Source organism: Notechis scutatus, chromosome 2 (genome assembly GCF_049901735.1).
Source record: "Notechis scutatus isolate UNSWTSFEM ecotype Mainland chromosome 2, rNotScu1.2, whole genome shotgun sequence".
NCBI classification, from domain to species: Eukaryota; Metazoa; Chordata; class Lepidosauria; order Squamata; family Elapidae; genus Notechis; species Notechis scutatus.
In genome coordinates, this window is record NC_142010.1 from 127,188,391 (window position 1) to 127,213,043 (window position 24,653).

A 24,653-nucleotide genomic window follows, 5' to 3' on the forward strand; every position below is an offset into this window, starting at 1 on the left:
TACAGAAAGTGCTCGGCTTACAACAGTTAGTTTAGTGACCATTCGAAAACAACGGCATTGAAAAAAAAGTCACTTATGACCATTTTTCACACTTATAATTGTTACAGAATCTCCGCGGTCATGTGATTTACATTCAGATGTTTGACAACTGGTTCATATTTATGATGGTCGCAGTGTCCTGGGGTCATGGGATCAACTTTTGTGATCTTCTCACAAGCAAAGTCAATGGGGAAGCCAGATTCACTTAACAACGGCATTACTAATTTAACAACTGCAGTGATTCACTTAACAAATGTGGCATGAAAACTTGTAAAATGGGGCAAACTCACTTAACAAATTTCCCACTTAGCAACATAAATTTCTGACTCAATTGTGGTTGTAAGTCGAGGACTACCTTTATAGTTATTCTACCCTAATCAACATAAATGTTAAGAAAATACCCCCATCCCTTAAATCTTACCTATGGCAACCCTTAATTTCAAACATTTATATTGAAAGAAAAACACGATCAGATTTTAGTATTAAGCAGCCTTGTCCAACCTGGGCATTCTTCAGTTGAAGCCCACACATCTGAAAGTGTCCCAAGTAGGGAATGGTGATATAAAGGTTAGCATATCCTAGGCAGAAGTAAAATTCTTTATGCAACTAAATGTATTTGTGTTATTTTGAATTTAGTGTTAAATTCTAAAGGCTACGATAGTTTCATAGAAGTAATATTTTCATCCTTACGGTGCAGAGATACTTACCATTTTTAAAAATGTTATCTTAAATGTAATTGTAGGGCATTGTAATAAGCATTAACACAAACATCCACTGTGTATAACAACACAGCATATTTATTTTGATATTCTTGCTACTAGATGTCATGTGCAAATGAAAACTTGCAACCTCTGCTTTTAGTATTACAACTTTGGGGCTTTTTAAAGTGCATTATAAAATCAAATACAAATCAAATATTTTAAAAACTGCTATACGAGAGAAATCTCACTGTCAATGGATTGGTGGTATGGGAAAGAAAAATAGGTTCCCTCCTTTTCTTGATGTTTAATTTATGAGCTCCAGCCGTAAAAGAAGACTTCACAACTTTGTATTAAGTTCCTTGTATGAAAATAACATTACTCTGCAACCAACACAAGATATGTAAAACTGCTAGTGGTATCTTCACCCAAGCTCGCAATCCTTTTATTTATTTACTAAAAATTATCTCTATATTGCCTTTGAGGATAAAGACTCCCCAGCCACCCAAGAATTGGCTACAGGCAACAAATATGAAGAAAAAAACCCCAATTGTTTGTTTTTTAAAACATACTTTAAAAAAAAAAACTAAGAATCTTCCCAAAGGGCAGTAGGTAATAACGGCCCTGTGGGAAAGATACAGCCTAGCTAAAAGGCTTCTGAATGTAATTTATTGTAACTAGGTTTCTTAGGTGGATTTTAAATAATATATGTTTAATAATAATATAGTATTGCAGTAATCCTAATAGATTATGTTTGTCTTTGCCTTACAACATCTCCATCTTTTAGTACAACAGTATGAGATAAATCCAAACATATACATTCTCCAAAGCAGAAACTCAAAATTTTCAGCCCTAAAACTCCCAAGTGCTAAGCACAAGTGAAACAAGTTTAGCTCACACTATTTCCACAAAAAGAAAAATGAAAGGCAAAAAGCTAACAATATTAAAAGTTAGAAATATCACCTGAAACATATAACATCCCATGTGTTAGATTAAAACTCCTGAAATCCCTAGCCAGTTCCAAATATATTCTGACTCATAAACTAAGAAGCAGTGTCTGCATCTCTCAAATTAATGTCCCTTCAGTAAATAAGAACCATACTATTTGTTATGGCAAACAAGAAAATGGATGAGGAAATGGGTTCCATTTGCCCTGATAGGTATGTTCACATAAATTACCTGAAAGTAACCTTCAGAGACCATCCTGCTATTACTAGAGCAATCAGTTTGTTCAATGAACCATTTAAAGGTCTTCTATAAAAACCGTGCAGCATGCCTAAGTAAAGTCATTTGTGTTGTGGTTTTCCCATTTCTATGCTCATCCTGATATCGTAACTTAAACCAGGACACACTTTGTTCAACAAACCAGATTCATTCTGGCAGAAGCAGTATTTCTGATTTAGTTTCCATTCTTTTAACATTTCAGGTTTGGGCAAGATACAAAAATAAATTAGGATTAAACCAGGAAATCTATAAAATGCACGCTATATTTACCCATCACCCAAACAGTAAACTACGATTGCAATCAGTAAGGCAATGGACATTAAAAACGTACAATCCTAAAACAAACTGGTTTATTCCTTTACTCCATCCACATGTTGTGGAAATGTATAATTCACAATATTTTTCAGTCAATGGCAACATCTGGAATTTTGATGGGAATACATGGGCATTCTCACAATATTGCCATGAAGAACACAGCCAATTATATATAGTACATCCATTTTCCAGAAGACAAACTGGTGAGATTACTCTCTGTTGAATTCAGTGATCTCGTCTTCATTATTCTATAATTCTCCATCATTCTAAGCCAGTGGTAGTCAACCTGGTCCCTACCGCCCACTAGTGGGCATTCCAGCTTTCATGGTGGGCGGTTAAGGGGTTTTGTCCCCTACTTTATAAATCCCCATTACTGTGGAACCGGTGGCCAGTTAGAAAATTTTACTAACAGAGATACAAAAGTGGGCGGTAGGTATAAAAAGGTTGACTACCCCTGTTCTAAGCCTTCAAAACTGTCTATCACCTTAACATATCTTTGACTTTATGGAGAGGATGATCATGCTTCTAAAGAATTTTTTAAGATGCTTATGTCATTTACATAAAGATGATGATCAAAACTGACATGTTGCTTTACAGCAATACTATTTTATCATTTAATTAAAATAAATAGGAATATAAAATCAGATGGTCCAGGAAGGCAAGTTGGGTACCCAGAATCTACACAAAAAGCTAACAGGAAACAACTAGCTAACTAATGGGACTGGGTTAGGGATTTCTGTTCTCACTGTGAGTTGTGTTGGGGGGGGGAGGGTGCACGAGGGGGGTGCACGAAGGGAAGCTCAGCCAATCTCATTGTACACATGTTGTACTCTGACAAGAAAAGTAATAATAATAATCCTTATTGCCTTAAAAATTCCCAAGATCTCTTGTGTGCATAACATTAAAGTGGATTTATGGAGAATGAAAAGCTATTATTACATTGTACCCAAACATGATCACGGCTATTGAATTTCACTCCACATTTTTACTCTTCTGTTTTCTTCTCTAATTATTGCCTCTAAAGTAGATTCTGCAATCCCAACCAAGGAAAATTACCTCAAGGCAAAACCATTCACAAGCAACTGGCCAGTTTAAGACAGCTTCCATCCCTACCTGCGAAGAGATAATACTGTAGTTCTGATTCATTGCTATAATCCAGGAAAGCGACACCTGCCTCACAGCAATTCCTTCAAAACAATAATTCCCAATGGAAGAACTGCCTTGTTAAGGGGACAGGAAGAAGTCCACCATTATCAGGAAGAGGTGGGCGAAGTTGTAGAAGGTCCTTTGGCATTTATACAGACTGACCTCAACTAAAAAACATAGAAAGCAACAAAAAATATTTCAGCTGATGTTCCCTCTAAAAGAGGCAGGGGTGAGAAAGAGCAGGAGATGAAAATTGTAGAAAAAGCAGGGATCCCAACCAGTGATCGGATTCAAAAAATTTTTACTATCGGTTCTGTGGGCCTAGCTTGGTGGGCGTAGCAGGGGAAGAATACTGTAAAATCTCCATTCCCTCCCCACCCCACTAACCTGCTTTACAGCTCCGTTCTCCTGTGCAGGGCAACAAAAGAACACCCAGCCAATCAGCTGGGACTCAGGAGGCAGAAAATAGGTGGGGGTGGGGCCAGTCAGAGGTGGTATTTGCCAGTTCTCCAAACTACTCAAAATGTCCACTACCGGTTCTCCAGAACTGGTTAGAACCTGCTGAATACCATCTCTGATCCAAACCCTCTGGCTGCACTAGCAGGATATCTACCACAGAATGAAGATCTGTGAAGCTCATTAAGCCAAAGTGATTAGAGAAAGGACTAGAAATCAAATGCCCCGCGGGTCATCTTCATCTATACTTTTTCTTCGGCCATTTGACTATCAAAAATAGAGAATCCAAGAAACGGTAAGATACAATATGGTGTCTTAACAGTGTGCAACTTGGCTTCCATCTTTATCGGATCCTAAAGGATCTCAGCAGATATTAGAGATACATTCAAGGGTAGTATTGTAACTAAAGAGTTGATATGGTGAAGTGGTTAAAGGCACTGGGCTAGAAACAGAAGAAGTTCTAGTCCTACCTTAGACACAAAGCCAGCTGGGTGATGATGAGCCAGATACTTACTCTCAACACCAAGAAGGCAGCAAAAGGAAACCATTTTTGAAAATACTAAGAAAACTGCAGAGACTTCTTTCATGTTGTTACCAGGAGTGAAGACGACTAAAACGTGCATATACAGACACAAACACACAAAAGGAAGAAAACTAGCTGTTTAAATGGTGTAAATAATATGCAAAGCACAGAAGCACCCTAATGCCAAGTGTCCTACTGTGCAGTGATCTGTGAAAGTGGGACTTGGGGACTGTATGGGTGCACATGTAACATCTGTCAGTAGCATCTTAAAACAGATGTGACTTTTCCTGGGCTCGGGGCCAAAAAAGTGCCTGTGCATGCTAAAAATCACACAGGGCTCTTGAAATTTGGATATGTGCACAGCTCTGCCAAACAGGATGAACAGCATAGAGAGGGCAATTAATTCATGCAAGGAAAAGCATATATATACAGAGCCAGGCAGAGAGAAGGAAAGGAGAGGGACCTGGAGAAAGCTAAGAGGCCAGTCACTACTGGTTCCTTTGAGATACTTCTGATCACTTCGCAAAAGTGTTACACCCAAGCTGTGTTCCCACCTCATTTTTATTTCCAGCCGTGCTCTTTAGACTTCAGTTCAGGCAAGATTCTGTAGGCCTCGTGTAGAAAAAGTAGCTTAGCCCGCCTCCTCAAACCCCCCCCCCTTTTTTTTTCATTTTTTAAAGGACATTAAACCAAACGGGGAATTAATCTGCAGTTTCTTGAGAAGATATCCTCTTCCTTCATGTTTTCCTTATTGATACAGAGATTTTGCCACATGCTCCCTTAATAATAGTGACTTCATAAAATAAAGCTTACAAAAGCTTGTATGGGGTAAGCCATTTGTATTGGTTTAGATTAAGTGCCCTGTGAACTTTTAAAAGTGGTAGCTGCAAACATGGACCACTCCTGAAATGTAACTTAGAAGGCAGCTGCTTAAAACCTTATGGAGGGTGGTGACGGAGAGGAGGCTTTTCCTAAGCCATTTACTTTAGGGCCTAGGTTCCAGGCAAGGCCTTGTAGCTCAAGAGAACCCAATACTCCTTTAATCATCAGCTATCTCGGGCCTATTTCCTGATGCCAGGATGACTAAAGAGACATGTGTGTCGCTCTCTGTCCTTTCTCCTGTCCAAATTGCACCATACCTCTTTCTTGCCCTACTGAAAAAGTTTGGTTTTGCTTTTTGTTAGGCCTGAATTGCACGATCGCCATAGCAGCGGAATCCTCGACTCTTGCAAATGGAAACTCCATTTTGAAGGAAAGATTGAACTGGGCACCTTTTCAAACTAAGAGGAGGGTGAGAAGCAAACAAAGGTCACCGCTATCAATCTAGAATTCATTGCTTTGACATATATCTAAGCCAACTCAAATCTAGACTCATCTTGTAAGGTCACTACTTTCAGAATTAGCTTGAAAGACAAGACCCTCACAAATCCAGACCCATTAGTTAATGGGTTTATTATATAGAACCTCTGAGCCAAACAGAAATTGGGCTTAACCAAGTTTTAATATAACTTGATAACTATGCCATATTGGTGAAGGTCACATTTAAAAAGAGAAACTGAGTTCAAACAAGCAACATTATGGCCTGACACAATACAACCAGTGTTTACAAAGCCAGTGTGAATCTCCCTTAAGTCAAATTTGATGTCCCTTGACTTCATAGACATAGCCATTTACTTTACTTTCCTGGCAACAATATGACAATTGTTTGCTATTGTCTTATGTCAGAATATGTTTTTTGAATTCCCAACCTAGCCTACAGCTATGACATTTCTTGGTGTTCTTTCATCCAAGTTTTAAGCAGGCCTAACCCCGCTCAATTTTTTTTCAAATCAGCTAAACTCAGCTAGATACCACTAACTGCTGTAAGAGTAAACAGCTTAGTGAGAAATAGAAAAAGAACACTGTAAACAATTTCATTCTACAAAAAAGCACTACATGCAAATCAGCATAATTTGGATTAATGCAAACTTATTGTCCAAAATTATTTGGATGATAATTTCCCAATGAAAAACTAGTAGGTGACAAGTATATTAAAATTCATTACTCTATATCCAAAGATGCCATAGTTTTATCTTTAGTTAATGGTCACATCCCATACTTTGATAATCTGAAGTGGGTCTTCCCAACAATGCTATTTTTCTGAAGTTTAAGAGAAGAGGGAGAGGAGGACAAAGATCTAAGGTACAACATACAGTTTATAAGAATGCTGCAGTTTAAAGCTAAACACAAGACCCAGGGTGATAAAATAGAACATCACCACTCGCACTGAATCATTCAAGTTCCCCTGAATTTGGAAGGAAAGAAAACTGGGACCACATTAGCTACATTTCATTTTAGCTGCACCCCGTCCCCACCCGTCATGCACTGGAATAAAAAGATTGCTGCTCACTTCTGCTATGAGCTTCTTTAAATAAATCAAGTAACATCTTCATTGAGTACTGCAACAAAAAAAACTATTTGTCATTTTTTTTTTTTTTGGCAAGAGGTGTTCAAGGTGCTCAAGATGGGTCAAGGACACTTTTGAATTGGAGCAGAGGAAAAGGTGAGAACCAGAACTGAATTCTGTTCCTGGGTCAAAGGTCACACATCATAGGAAAGGTCACTACTCTTCCAATGACTAGTTCTCTCTCTCTGTTAGATTATTTGCAGCATAATGCTACACCCAAATGCTACTGGGTCTGTGTTAATTTTTTTGAAAAGGATTGCAGCTCCGGGATAAGGAGTAAAGTGGTTTTATCACGCTACTCTGATTGCTTTAAAGATGTAGCTACACACATTAATCAAAGTTCACAATTTTCAGTTGGGAGTATAAAATACAGGGATAATTCCGTAAAAACAGTTAATGGTTTGGGCTCTGACTATCAGAACCAACATTTACACTACCATCGCCAAATCAAAATTCCAGAAACAACATAGCAGCACCAAAATGTATGCAACGAGAAGCCCGCCCACAATGATGAGAACCCACAACTCCCAACACCCTGAAACAGACAATGCCAGATGCTGTGTTGATCAGGGTACATTTTAAATAAAACTTGTGACTTAATTACAATTGGCCAACTTAACACAACATGCTAAGCCAGAATCAAATACATACATACATACATACATACATACATACATTACTGTATGTCACATTTTTCCCCTCCAGGAAGTCAAAGCAACACACTCTCCTCCAATCTTCTTCCAGCACAACACCTCTTGACAAATACATGGAGCTCAAAGACATCTAGCCCAAAGCCAGTGTTTTGATAGCTGGAGCCTAATTCTCTTTTCAGTGAAAACTGTAGACCCAGGATATGGCCTGGCTTCAGTAGCTACTTTTAGCACAGCATGGATCTATCCAATATCTAGCAGGATATTTGCTGACAAATGGGATAGGGATGGGAAGAGAGCCACAACTTAGTGACCCAGAATATAACTTGCACACTTAAAGTTCTAAATGCAGTCTTCATTTATTTATCTGTATCCTGCCTTTATTTTTATAAATTACTCAAGGCAGTGAACATATGTAATATTCCTTCCAATTTTGCCCACAACAACCACTCTGTGAGATGCATTAGACTGAGAGAGAGTGACTAGCCAAAGTCACCCAGGTAGCTTTCATGGCTAAGGCAGGACTTGAACTCACAATCTCAGTGAGCTTTTTACCTCAGTGCCTTAACCACTAGACCAAATTGGTTCTCCATCAAAAAGTCTGGCATTTCCACTAAAACATCAATATCGTGTGATGACTCCAACCATCAGCCTGAATCCTGGAGATGACTAATAATTTCTGAAGCTCATTTTAGGCTAGTTTAGGGTTGCATTACTTTGGCTGACTTGATGAGTGCTTTTGAGTTTTGGGCAGCAAAATGAAGGCCATATCCTAAAAAGTAGATACAAGCCCTTTTTACATTTTTTAATGTTGTTACTAACCAAATATTATTGCCAAGAAAATGCACAGTCCAGTCCATGATATTACCAGGGCATCCAATTCAACCCAAGAGAAACAGACTCATAGCTCCCCCTACTAAGAAAAAACAAAACAAAAAAACCCAATGCTTTTCTTTTTGAAGGAACAGGAACTTTTCAGGCTTTCAGCAAATGTTCAGCAACATGCAGGCAGCATTTGGGAAAACAAAACATAAAAGAACTTTCCTTTATGAGTTGAAACTGACAAGCAACCCAGATGCTATCTGTGCTTGTTGCTCTCCTGCGCTCAATGGACAGTGTAGTTAGTGCAGGGATGTCAAACTCGATCCCATTGCAGGTCATATCAGGATTTTGTTTGCTCTTGGGGGGCCAGGGTGGGCGTGGCCTGGTTGTCACAGCTGACTGGGTAGGCATGGCCGGGATGGGATGGGATGGGGCCGCATAGGCCAGTCTCCGTGGAACAAGTCTGGGCCTATCGCAGGCTGGATGTGGCTCGCATTTTTGACATGTCTAGTGTGCAGCAATAAGTCCTCACTCTTCAGTTCACCAAACCCACCATGAAGTTTCAGTTTGTTCACTGACTCCCAAATATTTATATGAAAATCATTTCATAAATACAACTTTAACTAGTACCACAATAATTACAACAAACTTTGGGGGTCAATACTGATCTCTCTGTAAACCTCTTATGTAGTTTGATATATTGCACTCTTTTTAGTTCTATGGGATAGTCCAATTCAAAATGTTAGCAGGCTTGCTTTTGAAATCCAGGTTCAAGACTTCAATATAATTTTTAAAAATTTATTTATTAAATTTATATGTCTCCTGCGCTATGGTTTGAGGCCATGTTAGTTAATATAATTACTTAATTGGTTTGTAATTATTAACTATGACAAATTGTATTATTATGACTTCATTACGACGTGTTCCTGCTCTGGGGTGCTTCCCAGAATCCTGATGACTGAAGCAGTATAAAAGAAAAAATAATAAATAAGTAAAATAAATTTCCCCATAACCAAGGATTCCATAAAGTTCAAAGGTATGCCTGTAGCTCACTCTGGTTCAAACTGAAGTCACACCACTGCAATCCCAATTTGGCTAGAGAAAATGAGGATACATCTGAAGGGCACTAGGGTGGGGAACACGACTGGTTTTTTCCTTTGTTAAAATAAAGGCAATGTCATCACAAAGAATCAGGACCATACATTAAGTAGCAGTTTAGATTTTTTATAAACTCGCAAGATTCGTTTTTCTCGCCATGTACATGTATAATCCGAACTAGACAGTTTCTTTGTATCATATGAGTACATACATTTTTATTTATTTATTCATTCATTCATTTATTTATTTATGTTTATGTAGTGTATATTGGAGGTGGTGACCCTTTGAGAGCTGTATTCAACGAAATTTCATTGTAATGTATGCCGATTAGTGTACACTCAAAGTGACAATAAAGTTATTCTAAGTCCAAGTCTTATTGCTCAAACCTATACAAAAGAATCTAGTCAACCAAAGTTCAATATTAAACTGGTGCTAGATAAGTGTCAATACAATTCAAGAGGCATTGGACTTAGACCGTGTGTAGGAACATAACGATTCTAGGCTGATGACTTCTTCATTTCTCCACACTTTCTACGACAGCCAGGTCACATAAATTAAATCTTTGTTTTTCATCAAAAACAAAAAATTTGCATTAAAATAATTTTAAGAAAAACACCCATTATTTTTGATACATTTCACACAACTAAAGAGTAATTCCCCCTTATATGTGGGGAAAAATTAAAAGTATTTCCTTGTAATATGACTTCCTCTTTACATTTGTAGCAATCATGGTAATAAAAATGACCCACTACCCAAAGACATCTAAATACTACTAAAACTTTGTATGTAAACCTTCAACTAGGTGAAACAGTGCATTACAGGGTAACGATTTTTGAACCAGGCATTTCCACAATTGGGTTAACTTACAGAATACGCCCAAAATTTGGAAGCCATGACTCTCATGGAATTGAAATCTGGCTAATGTTATAAAATATTTGATGTCATTACAATTATAACACATTTTATGGCAGATAGAAAGTGCTAACACATTTCCTGTGGTCAACTCCTGATGTTTGTTTGGGCTATACAACTCAACATGGGCTATTTTGAAGGCACGTTCATCTTTGAATATCTCACTGAATTTTTCAGAACTTTTCCAGTGAAGGCAGTACATTTGTACAAGGGTTGCCAACCTTTTGGACCACAGGGACCACCAAACTCATAATTTTAAATCCCGCGGACCTCTTTCACTCGAGGAGCCCGGCCGAACTTTCCTGCACGGCAAGAAAGACAGAGTGGGAGGAAGGAAAGGAGAGAGGGAGAAAGAGAGGGGTTTTTTTGCAGATAGCTTGGAAGAGCCTGGGAGAATTCTGGGAAGCCTCGTTAGCCCACCCCACCCCCCACTGCTACCACCGTCCTATCCGATGTGCCGCCGCAAGGATTCCAAGCAAGGTGGGAAGCGGGGCAGGGAACTCGGCTGGTGCAAGGCGCTTCGCGGAAGAGCCAGGGAGGGTTCTGACGCTGCCATCTCCCACGCGCTTCCCTCCCTGCATGCAGCAGTCCACCCACCAGCATCACCACTTCACCAGCTGGCTGCCGCTGCTCCCCTGCCCACCAGTGCCTTTGGCTCAGCACAATGGGCGTGGAGCATGTCTCCCTCCCCCACATGGAGCCTGTTCCCCTCACGTACCAAACTGCAGTGGCGGGCGCACGAGAGGGGTGCTTCGCCAGCAGGCCCTGCAAAAAGTGGGGGAGGGCGCAGCATTTCCCTGTCCGTTGCCAGACCTAACACGTGGCGCCCGACTGGGCTTACCCGACGGGGAGCAGGGTAGGAAGCGGCACCCCTCCCAAGGCTGGAGGAAGAGGGCCTTTGAGTCCCAGGCACCAGTTCGGGCAGTGCCCTGCCGACTTGCCTGCTCATGCAGAGGGAAGCCCCTTTATCCCTGAGCCACATCTTCCCAGAACACCGACCGAGCAGGGAATTTGACTGCAACCCTCAGCTGGGAACAGAGATGTGGTGGTTTAACTATGCCCTCCTCTTGCCGCAACAGCACCATTACCTTGTCATGGCCGGTAAGCAGATTTCCAACCCCACCACGGGCCGGTCCCATATTCCAGAGCTGCAGTAGTCACAAGACCGGCCCTTTGGTCATCCTGGAGCTGCTCCAGGATGACCAAAGGGCCAGTCCTGTGACTACTGCAGCTCTGGAATATGGGACTGACTTTCCCACCATCAGCAAGCAACCCTGGGGTGGATTTCCCTCCCCCACCATTGGTCTTATCTTCCAGTTCCAGCTCGTGTGGCTTTACTCAAGGTAAGTTTTGCGCTCGGCCAAAGGATGGGAGCCACTAGGTCGGTGGGCCATGTGGTTGCCGCAGCCTTGTGTTCCTGCACAGCCTGGATTAATTGATTTCGGGGGTGTTTTGAGAGGGACATTTCTCTGTGGAGCACCAAAATTTTCTCACAGACCACCAGTGGTCTGCAGCCCACCGGCTGGCGACCACTGCATTAGAAGCTCTGCCATGGCTGAAGGTGTTGAGGGATCTGGTAAGGAAATACCTCTGAAACAATGACCTGATGGATCATTGAGTTTTTGTTGGAGAGACTGGCTGAGCCAGGGGAAGCAGTCAAGTGCAGAATTAGTCTGGAATCCCTAGATGGACACTCTGACACTCCCTTGAATGCTGTTGAACCTTATCTAGTCTTACCCAGGTGCAAATAGTCAGTCTGACAAGACAGGAGTGTATAATAGGCTTGAACAATAAAACAGCTAATTGAACTCTTTATATGCCGGGACCCCCCCCCCCCACCCCCCAACAACCCCCCAACCCAAACCCCCCCCCCCCCCCACCCCCAAAAACCCCCCCCCAACGTAGATCTGGCTGTTCACACCTAACATTTTTAACTAAAGCTTTTAAGTGAATTATTTGAACCAGATAGTTGGCTAAACATTACAACTCACTAACAGGAAATGTGATTATTTTTCTATACTGATGCCTTCTTCTAACCAAAAAGTAAAACTTTCACGCGTCTCAATTAATAAAAATAATTGGAGCTCTCTCTGTCACATTACAATTGCAAATCAAATCTATGAAAACAATTTCTGTGTCACAGAATTGTGATTATAGTAAATCATAATATTGTCTATTTTAGATACTTAAATAGCATTCATTACCAGACATTAGTTATGGAACTTTACAATCTATGCTGTTCTTTTTAAAAAAATCATTTTTCAGATTATCTGAATTTTTGGACAGTTGTCTGTGAATGCTTTACAAGTCTTATAGCTATACTATATAAAGGGAGCCTGAATGAACAAATGATACCAAGTCTGGAATTTATTTTATAAACAAAGTCATCCAATGTACAATCTGCCTTTGTGAAAAAGTAATTAGCCTACCTGTTAAATTCAGTGGCTGGTTCATTACTTTTAGCTGCAGTAATCGGTGACTAGCCTTTCACATCACTACATAGCCCATTTCCTCCAAGACAAAGAGCTTCAACTCATTAACATTTGAGAATTTTCTCACATGAACTACTGTAGTCATTTGAGATCCTGTTAGAATTTTTCTATGGGGTTGACTTTGTCATCTGCCATCTACAAGAAGAGTTGTTTACATGCTTGGAATTGTCTTGCTCCATAACCCACTTATGCTTCATTTTCCACTGATGGAAACGTAGCATGATGTTCTCCTGTGAAAATCTGCTTCCTTCAATAATGGCAAGTCATCCAGGAATTAAGGCAGCCAAGCCAAGCCATTTCCAAATGTCATAATAAGTATGAGATTCTCATTGTGGAATGCAGTGTTTTCTTCTACCAGACATAGGAATATTCATATAGCCTCCTTAGATCAGTGCCCCCCAATCTTTTGGGCACCAGGGACCAGTTCCATGAAGGTTTTTCTGTAGACCGGAGGGGGCATGGTTTTGCCTGCTCCCTGCATTCCATAAACAGGGCTTTGCTTGTTTGTGCGGCATGGTTACTGGCATGCCACAGACCAGGCTAATCCACAGACTGTGGGTTGGGGGCCCCTGCCCTGCCCTATTTTGAACATATCTATCTATACAACATTTCTCCAGAAGTCTGGAGGTTCATCTAGATGCTTTTTGACAAACTTGGGACAAAAATTAATATTTTTTCCCCCGATGAAGCAGGGAATCTGCATTTTCCTATTCTGTAACCCCATTTTTACCTAGTTCTTTTTTGCTGATGGAATCATAAAACCTTCACAAACTAGGTGAGAGGCCTGCAATTCCCTGGATGTTGGTCTGGGGTTGTGATTTTCATGATAATTCTATGCCATGCACTTGAGTAATTTTCAGAGAGTTGCCACTGTTGAGAAGATTTACTGTTGTCCCCAATTTTTTTCCATTCTAAGTTTGTTTTTGACTGTAGATCAGTGGGGCTCCAGAGCATTAGAAATTGTTTGTAGCTTTCTTGGGATTAATAGCCTTTAATGACTACTTTAAAGAGGTCTTCAAAAATCTCGTGGCAGTGAGGTATGATATTAGAATCTCTGTGGTGAAAACGTCCCTGAGATGGGTAACTTCTGAGAGAGGTATTTATTTATGTATCATTTTATTTATTAGATTTATACAACCACCCATCTGACCAGAAATGACTCTGGCCAGAGTATAAAACTCAAATAAAACTACAATATAAAAGCAATTATTATAAACAATTTTTAAAAAATTATTAAAATAATCAAAAACATACAAATCATAAATGGAAAGAAAAGTATAGCAATCACATGTCATCCACAATACAGGAGCCACCTTAAAATGTCATCAGTTTCCCCAAGCCTGGTGACATAAGCAGGTCTTGAGGGATCTCCTGAACATTCAGAGTGATACAGCTATCCTAACTGGGAGGGGTGGAGAGACAAGAGTTTCATAAGTTGCCCCCAAGGCAAAGAAGGCCCAACTCCTGGGACCTATCAAATGTAGATCTCTCACAAATGGACCCTCTAGCATGCCCTATGGTATGGCAAGCTGAAGATGACTCTGCAAAAGTGGAGCTAACAACTGCTGAAAAGACTAAGGAACCACTGAGTAGATAATTCTTTCTAACCTCTCTGGATAAGGAGAAGACAAGAGATCGCCCACATGTGTTCCTAATGGCTGCTTCTCATAAGCAGACCATAGGGTAATGGACTCCTTCGGGTGAAGGGATTAGCTATCTTTTTTGCAATTGTGGCAGAATCTTTTAAACAACACAAAGCTCAAAAAGCTCATTTTCTAATCACTTTTGGAAATTGCCTAAACTACTCTAAAGGTATTAAGGAACCTTCATAACTATAGGTTTGAAAAAAATCTTCATTCGACGAGTTCATTTTCAACTCTGAACAAAAATTAATTATAATCTTAAGAATTTAAAGAACTTGAAATAAACAGCAAAAATTAAATAAGATTTTGACCCAAAAAGTTATCAACAGATAAAGGGACCAGATAAATGTTTAAATAATGATTTTGGAATTAATTATTTTTAAAAATGAACAACTTTTTGGGGGAAACAGACCTATTTTGGTTATCCTGGCAAGTGCAAGTCATAATAAAAGATAAATGATGATTTTAGAAACTGGACATTAGAAGGGACCAAATAATTTAAGCTAGATAAATAACAAGCCTGATGTCAATTAATATACTGGGACTTGCAGAAAACAAAATATTATAACATTGGAACATTGGAAATATTAAAGGAGATCTTTGAAGAACAGAGCCAGAAATTAGTATCTATAATATCAACACTACCAGTCATGAATAGACTATGTCTAAAAGACATTAATGAAGGAATGACAGATGTGGAACAAATTTTACCTAGTATGATAAAATACAAAATGTAACACTATAAATGACAGGCTGAGATAACAATTGGAAGAAAAGGTATTTTACAGAAAATCCTCAACAATTATATAACAATTGGAACTGGAATTTCCATCATTGAGTGATGTGGTCGGATAGCGCGCTTAGCATCGCTTAGCAACAGCAATCCCCACAGTCCTGGTTGCCATTGTTAAGTGAATCCCACAGTTGTTAGGTGAGGCAACTTCCTGCCAGCTTCCCACAACCAAGATCAGTGAAGAAGCCAGAAAGAACTTGTATCAGGCCGGCAGGCATGTAAGTGGTTGCTTCTGGGTAGAGGAGAGAGCAAAGTTGTGCAAGAGACACAACATTGGTGAGAGAAGGTGCCTGGGAGTGTGCAAGAGGCATGGGGCGGGGTGGGGTCCCAAGAGTGTAAAGGGGTGCATGAGGATGTGAGAGAGGCACACAGGTTGGAGAGAGTGTATACAAGGGGGCAAAGGGTTGTGTGTGAGAGACAGTGAGGATCAGGGAAGATGTGCAAAGATATGAGAGGGTACGCGGGAGGTATGACGCAGGTCAGGGAGGGTGGGCAGATGGAGAAGACTTCCCCCAACAATTTGCAACATTCCGTGCCAGCTGCCTCACTGACTTTCTGGGGAAGCTGGCAGGGAAAGTAGCAAATGGCAATCACATGACTGCAGGACACTGCAACCAGTTCTATGCCTGAACTGGCTGCCAAGCACCCAGATCACAATCACAGGACCGCAAGTGCTGAAGTGGCTGGAACTCCAAGGAGTTCATAACCACCATTCATCCAGCCCTATCATAATTTGAAATGGTCACTGGGCAACTGATAGAACAGAAAATAACAGAGTTAAAAGGGACCTTGGAGGTCTTCTAGTCCAACCCCCTGCTCAAGCAGGAGACCTTATACAATTTCAGACAAATGGCTGTCCAGTCTCTTCTTAAAATCCTCTAGTGACGGAGCAGCCATAACATCTGAAGGCGAGCCATTCCACTGATCATAGATCAGGGACTACCTGTGTTGGATAGGCAACAGAAACTGGCTGAAGTTTTAATAATTTAAAGAGAAATGCAAATAATAAACCAAGAGAATGAATTGGAAACTTTTTTCTTGCAGGATCTACAAAAGAGCCTTGAAGAAATCTATGCAGATGAAGAATTGAAGAGAAATCAAAGTCAAATTTTAAGAAGTGAAAGGAAGGAATATAAAGTTGATTTATCTGATCAAGGTTAAAACAAGACATTTTTATCAATGTTCTGGCAACCCTTTATGAACATTTTTGCTGACGAGCAAAATGGAAAAGTTGATGTTTATGGATTTGCTTATAGATAAGGAATGAGAAATGGGAGAAAGGGATAACTAATTAACCTTATACAGAGCGAAGAGTTATTAAGTATTTTTGGACTTGTGATAGTTTGGAAGATATCTATCTATATAAAAGCAAAATACCACTCACGCATCATCACAAAATCTCCAGAACCGTAAAGCCTACAAATCTGAAATTTGCCACATATGTTCCTCTTGGCTTCTAGGTGCTCACTAAGAAAGGATTTTTCAAAATGACCATCAGAGCATTAGTATTTCGTATATTATTATTAACATGCTCTGATGCTAAGGAGTTCTCCTCCCCCTCTCAACCTGAAAAGAAATCTGTTCTAAATGCAAAACACAAGTAGAGGAAAGGAGTTTCAGTTTTACTTTCAAAGCAGCAACCAGCTTTAGTACAGAACAGTTCAGCTAAACCACGCCCAGGCTCCTTGCTGTCTCCTTGCTCACACAGCAAACACTGCTTCAGTTTCCAAACAGCCCTCAACTCTCGCACACACTGACAGGATGCTAGCCAGATGAATGGTAGGTAGACAGATGCTGGTAGGAAGAGGCACAATTCCCCCCCCCCCCTTATTTTCCTCCCCAAAAACTAAGCCCGATCACATAGTTTCGTAGTGAAGCACAGGTATAGAACTAGTATATAATATTTTCCCCCTACACTTTATTCTTTATTTCCATTCTTTTCTCTCACCTAGTTTTAGTTATTACTTTTGACTACTGTAATTAAAATCAATAAAAATTATATTAAAGAAAAGAATGTCACTGTGATGAAGAGCCATTTATGAGCCTTATACAGAACAAGATTTACCCAAACCAACCCCAATTGTTAAGCAATCACACAACTGACCCTTAGTTAACTCCTTTATTGAATTAAATGAGGTAGTTATGTTTTCATACTGGCACATTATATGCTGGATGACTTCACAAAATAAGCACCAAGTGTTGTCCATTCACTCAAGCTCACTTCAAATATCATCAGTAGGATTCAAATGAAGCTCCATTGACACTCAATAGTAAAGTTAGGCAAAAATCAAGATAATATTAACGAGTTAATAATTTTTTACAGAACAGCAATACCACTGCATCTAATACCATCTGATCAACCATACCTGTTCTTAGAAGCTAAGCAAGCCATCCTGTCAAAATTGTTTCACATCACCCTGCTCTTACACATACATGAACACATTTTCCTCTAGACTGCACACCACTTATGACATTTTCAACAAAAGATTACCAACTATAATCCAGTCATCCAGCACTTCTCAATCTTCAACTTCCAGAACCCTTTGAAATAATATTCCCAGATTCTCCCACTTCTATATTCAAGAGGATTAAAATTGTACAGATACTCGACTTACAACTACAGTTGAGCCCAAAATTTGTGATGCTGAGACATTTGTTAAGTGAGTTTTGCCCCATTTCATGACCCTTTTGCCACAGTTGTTAAGTGAATCACTGCAGCTGTTAAATGAATCTGACTTCCCCATTGACTTTGCTTGTCAGAAGGTGGCAAAGGGTGATCATGTAACCCTGGGAGGCTACAACCGTTATAAATATGAGTCAGTTGCCAAGCAGCTGACTTTTGATCACATGACCAAGGGAATGCTGTATCGGTCGTAAGTGTAAAAAGGAGTCATAAGACACTTTTTTCACTGAGAACTGCCACTAGACAAACTGTTGTAAATTGAGGACTACCTGTATTCCAAATATTACATACCCAGAGACCCAACCATATTAAAGTTGCTTTAAAGCACTGAATATTTGAGACTTTTTTAAACACACAAACTATGTCACAAAATATTGAAGGCTCTCACCATAAAAAACAAAGTTCCTTGTGCTCTGAATATAGAAAGAGAAATATTGGTAATACGACTAGCTATAAATCCATTTAGACATAATTGTAATTGCTATTATCCATTAATTGAAATTTTCCAGGCTGCTGCATCTGCACATGGAGCTGCCTTTGAAGACTATTCAAAAAAATCGCTGGACAGGGTGATGAGTGGCACATAAATGTAATAAAATAATCTAGACACTTGGGGGCAGAGGAATCTAACACTTGTATTGTGGGCAGAGGAGCTGTCTTCTTTCCATACTGTATTAAACCTCTTCTCTCCCAGTCACTTGCATGGAATTCCTTGCGTTCTCCAGGATGCAGTTCTATGGTTGCCAGGCTAAAAGTGCAAATTTCAAGCTTCCTGGGAAATTTAAATAAACTCTGCCCATGCATGAACTTGCCCAAATCTACCATGGAAATACCCAGAGCCCCTTTTCTACATGCCTCTCTATAAATTGGAGATCATTCTTCTCTCTCCCAGAGCCATTTTACAACCATCTTGTAGACTCTAACTTGATGTAGATATTCCTTCTTCAATATGTTATTTTAATATGAATTTGTAGTTTTTCTTAAAAGTTATTTTATTATTTTGAAATTTCAATGAACTGAGAGGTAGAATCTAAAATGGAAGAAAGTTAACAACCTATACAGCACATTACTACTTCATATTCAAGTAAGGTCAATTTCACACTGTCAATTTATAATTACAGTACAGAAACTTTGGTTCCAGGGAGAAGATCTTTAACAGAGTTTTTTTCTATTCATATATGGCTTCAATTCTCTACTTCTGCCAAAGTAAGTGTGGAAAGCATCACAGAATTTAGCGATTTTCAAATTTCAACTACACTTGCATGTCTAGCCTAGTAATACAGAACCTATGTCCCTCCAGATGCTGAGCTACAGGTAGTCAACTTACGATTGATTGATCCGGCCAGTCATTTTACAATTGTTTGGAGTTAGGTGCTCAGAACAGGTGCTTTACATCCCATAAAGCATTTCGGACCACCATGTTATCAACCCCGAGGTCACATGACTGCATTTTCAGTGCCCGGCAACCGTCTTACCTTTACAACTGGTTGCTGTGTCCCACAATCATATGACCTTGATTTGCAACATTTTGCCAATTTCTGGCAAAAAACACCCACTCGGAACAATAATTTATTTAACGACTGTTCCATTCGCTTAACAACCATGTAATTTATTTGCTTAATGACACCATGAAAAATATCTAAAAAAATAAACTGATCTGAGTTTCTGATCTTAATTGTGGTCACAAATCAAGGGCTATCTGTACAGGTCCCAGCATCCCCATCTGCCTACATAACAATTCTACTCTCTTCCTATTAATATATACAAGTAGAGTCAGTAGATAAAATGCAAAAAATTCTTCTGATGTCATCATATTCAATTAGGCTATATCAAACTGCTTTCTCTCTTCATTCCATACTGTGTAAATTACATATGTTATTCTACGTCATGTTGAAAACTTAACAGAGCATTCTTCTCCCAAAACTTTTAAGTGGAAAAGATAAAGTATCAACCTGTCATTCCAAAAGAATAGTTCTCAGCTTATAGGATAGGCTGAGACTGGTATGCAAAATTTGGCAATAAGCATATGCAATTATCAAGTGTGAAGAAACAAAGAACTCCTCAAAAGAAAATTTTCTCTATAGGATCTCTCAATAATAAAACGATTACAGATTTAAACCAACAACCTCAGGCTGGGACTTTGCATAACAAGTTTCATGGACCAATGCACATTTAGATTGCAGCACTCTTTAGATACAGCAGAAATAAAGTAATTAGCATCAAATTCTGCTAGTAGCAAACATCTTGAAAACTCTTACCTGGCCAAACTTCAATAAATAGTAGAAACTCACTGACATTATATTGTAATGTTCATAACTGACCTCAGAGCCTTGGATTGTATGTATACATAGAAAAATACACTATACTTAATGGTCTGGAGTCAGATATAGCTAAAATCCCCAAAGCAAAGGTTCATATTTTCCATGGAATGTTTCTTTAATATATATTTTTGTTCAAGAAACTTCAGGAGACATTTCAACTGGGCTTTTTTCATCCCGTTTTTGCTTCCTTTGAGGATTTAGAAAAAAGCAGAATGACAGTAAGGTGTCTTCCATTTCTTTTCTGGTTTCCATATCTTCATAAACTTGGTTTCATGACCAACAGAGTTTAAACTATTGCATTCTATTAATTTATATTCATATTTCCAGAAATTATTGGTGCTCAACATAACTAACAAGTGACATAGAAAGCACCCTACAAATCACATTGTCAAATAACAAAAGCATTTTAAAACATGTCTGTAATAAAACAAAAAGTAACGATTTAGCTATTTAGTCTTGGGACTCCCTATTTAAAATGTTTTGGCTTAGTCTGGAAAGAGTAACAGAGAAAACTTCTCCCAAAATTTAGAAGCTGTCCATGTGAAGACCTTCTACTCCTCTCATATGCACCTCAAATGGTGCCAGAACTGAGAAAGGAGGTTCTTTTATCAAGACTTTAAAGGCAGGGCAAGTATAGAGGGAATTATTGTGGTCTTTAATGAAGAGATACATAGTTTCCAACTAGTACTCACATTATCCCTCAAAACAATAATACGCAATGGAACTGTTTCAGTATAGGAAGCCTTAGTGTCTAACCTAGTTGCATCCTCTGGACCCCATGAAATTTCCAAAAACTTTTCAAAGACAGCTCCACACTACATGCTACTAGTATCTCATCAGGATGTAATCAAGGCACAACTGTCACAGTGAAAAGATCTGATATCTACAGTCACTGCAATCAATGTGCTTGAATATCACGAAACCTTGATATCAAAGGAAGATTCAGAGCACTGAGAGGAGTTTGCCCCACCAGGTCTATACCCTGACCTCCTTCCAACTGAACACAAAATTCACACCATCACCAGACCTTTGTCTAATACTGTCATACAAAAAGGGTGTGCGTCAATCTACATTTGTGTAGTCAAAAAGCATTCCTACATACAGGTATATATTACGCTTACAAACTCCTTTGCATTTTTTCATACACACTTTGGAAATACTGGTGGCTGAAAAGCTCTATTGCCATTTCTACTAGTAATAACATTGCCAAATCTATTTATGTATGCAATGGGGTTTTAAACATCCAGTGCAGTCTCAAGTGAAATCTGTTCCTTCATGTTAACTCTCCTCAAAAACCAGTTGTTGTTCAGCTGCTCTCTACCCACTGGTAAGAAAAATCAAAGTTCTCCATCCAGGCAGCATAGGTCCAACTGTGAGTGATCTGATATCCATGCAACAGGTGTGGCCCACAAAGTCCCCCTTGACAGCCAGAGGGGCAAAAGTCAGTAACCCTCCTCCCATTAAACCAGAACAGGAAAGCTGTCCACTCAGTTCATGCAACTCTGCATTTAGAATAACCTACAGGAAGAATCTGAACTTCAAGAGACCTAGTAAAAAACCCGCCATCCTGTCTTATATCCAAGCATGAAACCACCTAGGAGTCCGCTGGTTTAGGGAGAGAGAAAATGCCAATGCAATTCTCCTCTCCACCCACCTTCTCTTGGTAAATCTCTTTGGAGTCCTCCATAATCCCATGCAGGCTGCACTGATCGCTAAAGGACTGCTGGGTAAAGCAGGCCTTTCCAGTTGGCTGCTTTGCTTTGGAAAAAAGCAGGCTTCTGGCTCACTCTGTTAAACTGGACAGCATTGCTTTTAAGAGGGCAGTTCTATCCAAGGGACAGAAGGGAGCTACTCCATCCAGAAGCAGCCATAACCTCTTGGGCAGTTAAGCTCTCCATTTAAACAAACCCCATCACACAGATGCAGCTGAGTTAAGAAACATCCAGTTAGACATTAAAAACTAACCCTATCATTTTAATCCAAATCCCCAATCAAACAAAACAGAAATGTAAATTAATGGGAGAGGAATGAACACTTCCACCTCTGTGTTAAATGCTTTCTAATTCTCCCCTCCTCTTTAGAATAATACAATGGGACCAACCATTTTGACCCCACACACAAATAGAGTCCCCCCCCCCCTTAATTCTTTGTGCAAAACATACCAGCAGATATGCAATGGACAGGAAAATAAATTAACAGATCCTCCTGCTGAAAAATATATAACTCAATTATTTTAGTAAGGATGTAAAGGAAGCCATACCTCCCACCACCACCATCATCCACCACACAGTCACTTATTTATGTAAGCCAATGGAAACATGAGGCCTAGGCTTAAAGGGTACATAGACATATTTTCAGTTTGCTTCTTGTGAACGATCTAATTCTAAGGCCTTTTATCATGCATCCTTCCTGAACGCTTTCTAAACAGATTTCTTCTCATGCACCAAAATGTTACATAAATCAACAAAGATTGAAAAGTCTGAAGTAAATACAGCCTTAGATACAAAGAGCATTGATATTCAAATACAGTTAAAGGAATCAACACTGGGGCTAGAAAAAATATATGCAAACCCTCACCTACCTCTCTTCTACAAGACGATCCAGAAATTCTCACCCGCCAAAATCCATAGGCAAGATACAGCAGAAATCATTATCCCAAAAATCGAAAAGGGGGGGGAAGGAAAGCTTTGCATTTGTCCCCTCCTTTCCAAAAAGAAAAAAGAAAAAGGAAAAAAAAAGATGCCCAATAAGATGCTGGTTGCTTACTTATAGCCACTCAGGGGAAAAAAACAACAACACACAAACCCGCAAACATTTAAAAAAAAAAAAAAAGGTTTAGAAAGGATGCGAAATCCAAATATCCGAAGATTTTTCTCCACCCGGGGGCGGGGGGAGACAAAAAAAAGCCAGGCAGCCCAGCCCCCTTACACAAGGCAGAGGGTGCTTCGGCTTCCTTCCACCACGATACTTCGGAGTTTCAAAATAAGGCAAAAGAAAAGAGCGACGAGCCAGATCTTCCTAGGACGGCACACAAAGGGAGCTCCGGGGTTGCCTTTGATCTTCCAGCAGCCGCATCCGAGGAAGAGATAGATCCCTGCTTTCGGGGCTGCCTCGGTCGCCCTTCCTAGACCTCCCACTCCTCTCCCCCCCCCCCTCCACTCCCGTGTTCTAAACGAGAGGCGCCCAAAACAGACCGCTTGGGAGGCCGGATGGAACGCCGGAGCCCTCCGGATGGAACGCTGAGGTCTTTCCGAGGGAGGGGGAGCGAATGGAGGGAAAGCGAACGTTCAGAGTTTCCCGTCCGCTGGAACGTTCATACTTTTGCCTCCCGCCCCGCCTTGCAAAGCCTCCCCCTCGCGATGTGGCCCCCGCCGCCGCCTCAAACTAACCCGGAGCCTCAGCTTATCACCATCCCCATTTGCACCCCTGAACCTTCCCCCCAGCAGGCTAAATGCCCTCATCGCCGCACCCCCCTTCTCTCTCTCTCTTTCTCTCTCTCGCGAAGAAAAAGCTGCCGCAACCCAAGCTTTGCTCCGTGTTATCGGCCGGGGAAAATTTCCCCTTCTTTTTTTTTTTTTTGTCCGCCCCCCTCCCTTTTAATCTCCTCCCTAGCTTCTGTTCCAGGCCTCTTCTCTTTCTTTTCCTGTTTCGCTCTCTCCTTCCCTTTTTTTTTTGTTTTTTGTTTTTGTTTTAAACTTCTCACCTGCTCCCTTCGCACTCTAATCCTCAGCTCGAGCAGAGAACGGGAGTCAAAAAAGCATCGGTGGCAGAGCTTTATCTCCCCCCCTCCGCTCGCCCCCCCACAACCCAACGAAGGGCTTTAAGGAATTGAACAGAAAGTGTTCACCGAGGCAGCCATTTTCAGAGAGGAAAGTAGGTCCTGCTGGGCCAGCTCCGGGTTTGCTTAAGCTCCCCCTCCCTCCTCCTCCTCCTCCTTGTATGCAAAAGGGAGGGTGGAATCCCGGAGTTAGGGACTTGTCCCTCCTCTTCGGCTCCCTTTCTCGCTCCGCTTCCTCTCCCCGTTGGACGGGAAGGGACCAGCTTAAGGCCCGCTCCAATTCCAGCCCCTCGCCTTCGGCGCGAGATGGTTGCGACGGCCTCGCGAAAGGAAGCAACCCCGAGTACTTATTTTGTGTTGGAAGCTCGGGCTTCGGCGGAAGGAGACGCCGAAATGGCGCGGGGGGCGGGGGGGGAAGTGAACAACGCATCCGTACGGAGCCGCAGCGCACGCTTCGGTTGGGCGGATCACTTCGCCGGCTTTAACCCTCCGATGCCCGGGCCGGGTGGTTACAAAAGCACGTGGGATGGGTTCAGAGGTCCCTTCCTCCTTTCTCCGCCCTGGCCGGGAGCTGGCGGGAGAGGAGCGGGACAGGGGCACGTCCCGCAGGAGAC

General features: G+C 40.6%; 1 protein-coding gene across 11 annotated transcripts in view; it reads right to left on the reverse strand.

The window, feature by feature from the left end:
- KMT2D (lysine methyltransferase 2D) overlaps window positions 1-24,423 on the reverse strand; it is a 113,509-nt gene extending 89,086 nt beyond the window's left edge. For 5 of the 11 annotated variants that reach the window (XM_087956139.1, XM_087956137.1, XM_087956142.1 and 2 more), the window contains exon 1: window positions 22,843-23,699. The gene's annotated coding sequence lies outside the window, so the exon portion shown is untranslated. Of the gene's footprint in view, window positions 1-22,842; window positions 23,703-23,964 lie in introns of those variants that run through there. The other 6 variants (XM_087956140.1, XM_087956138.1, XM_087956135.1 and 3 more) reach the window with 3 other exon arrangements.
- Between the last annotated feature and the right edge of the window lie 230 nt (window positions 24,424-24,653).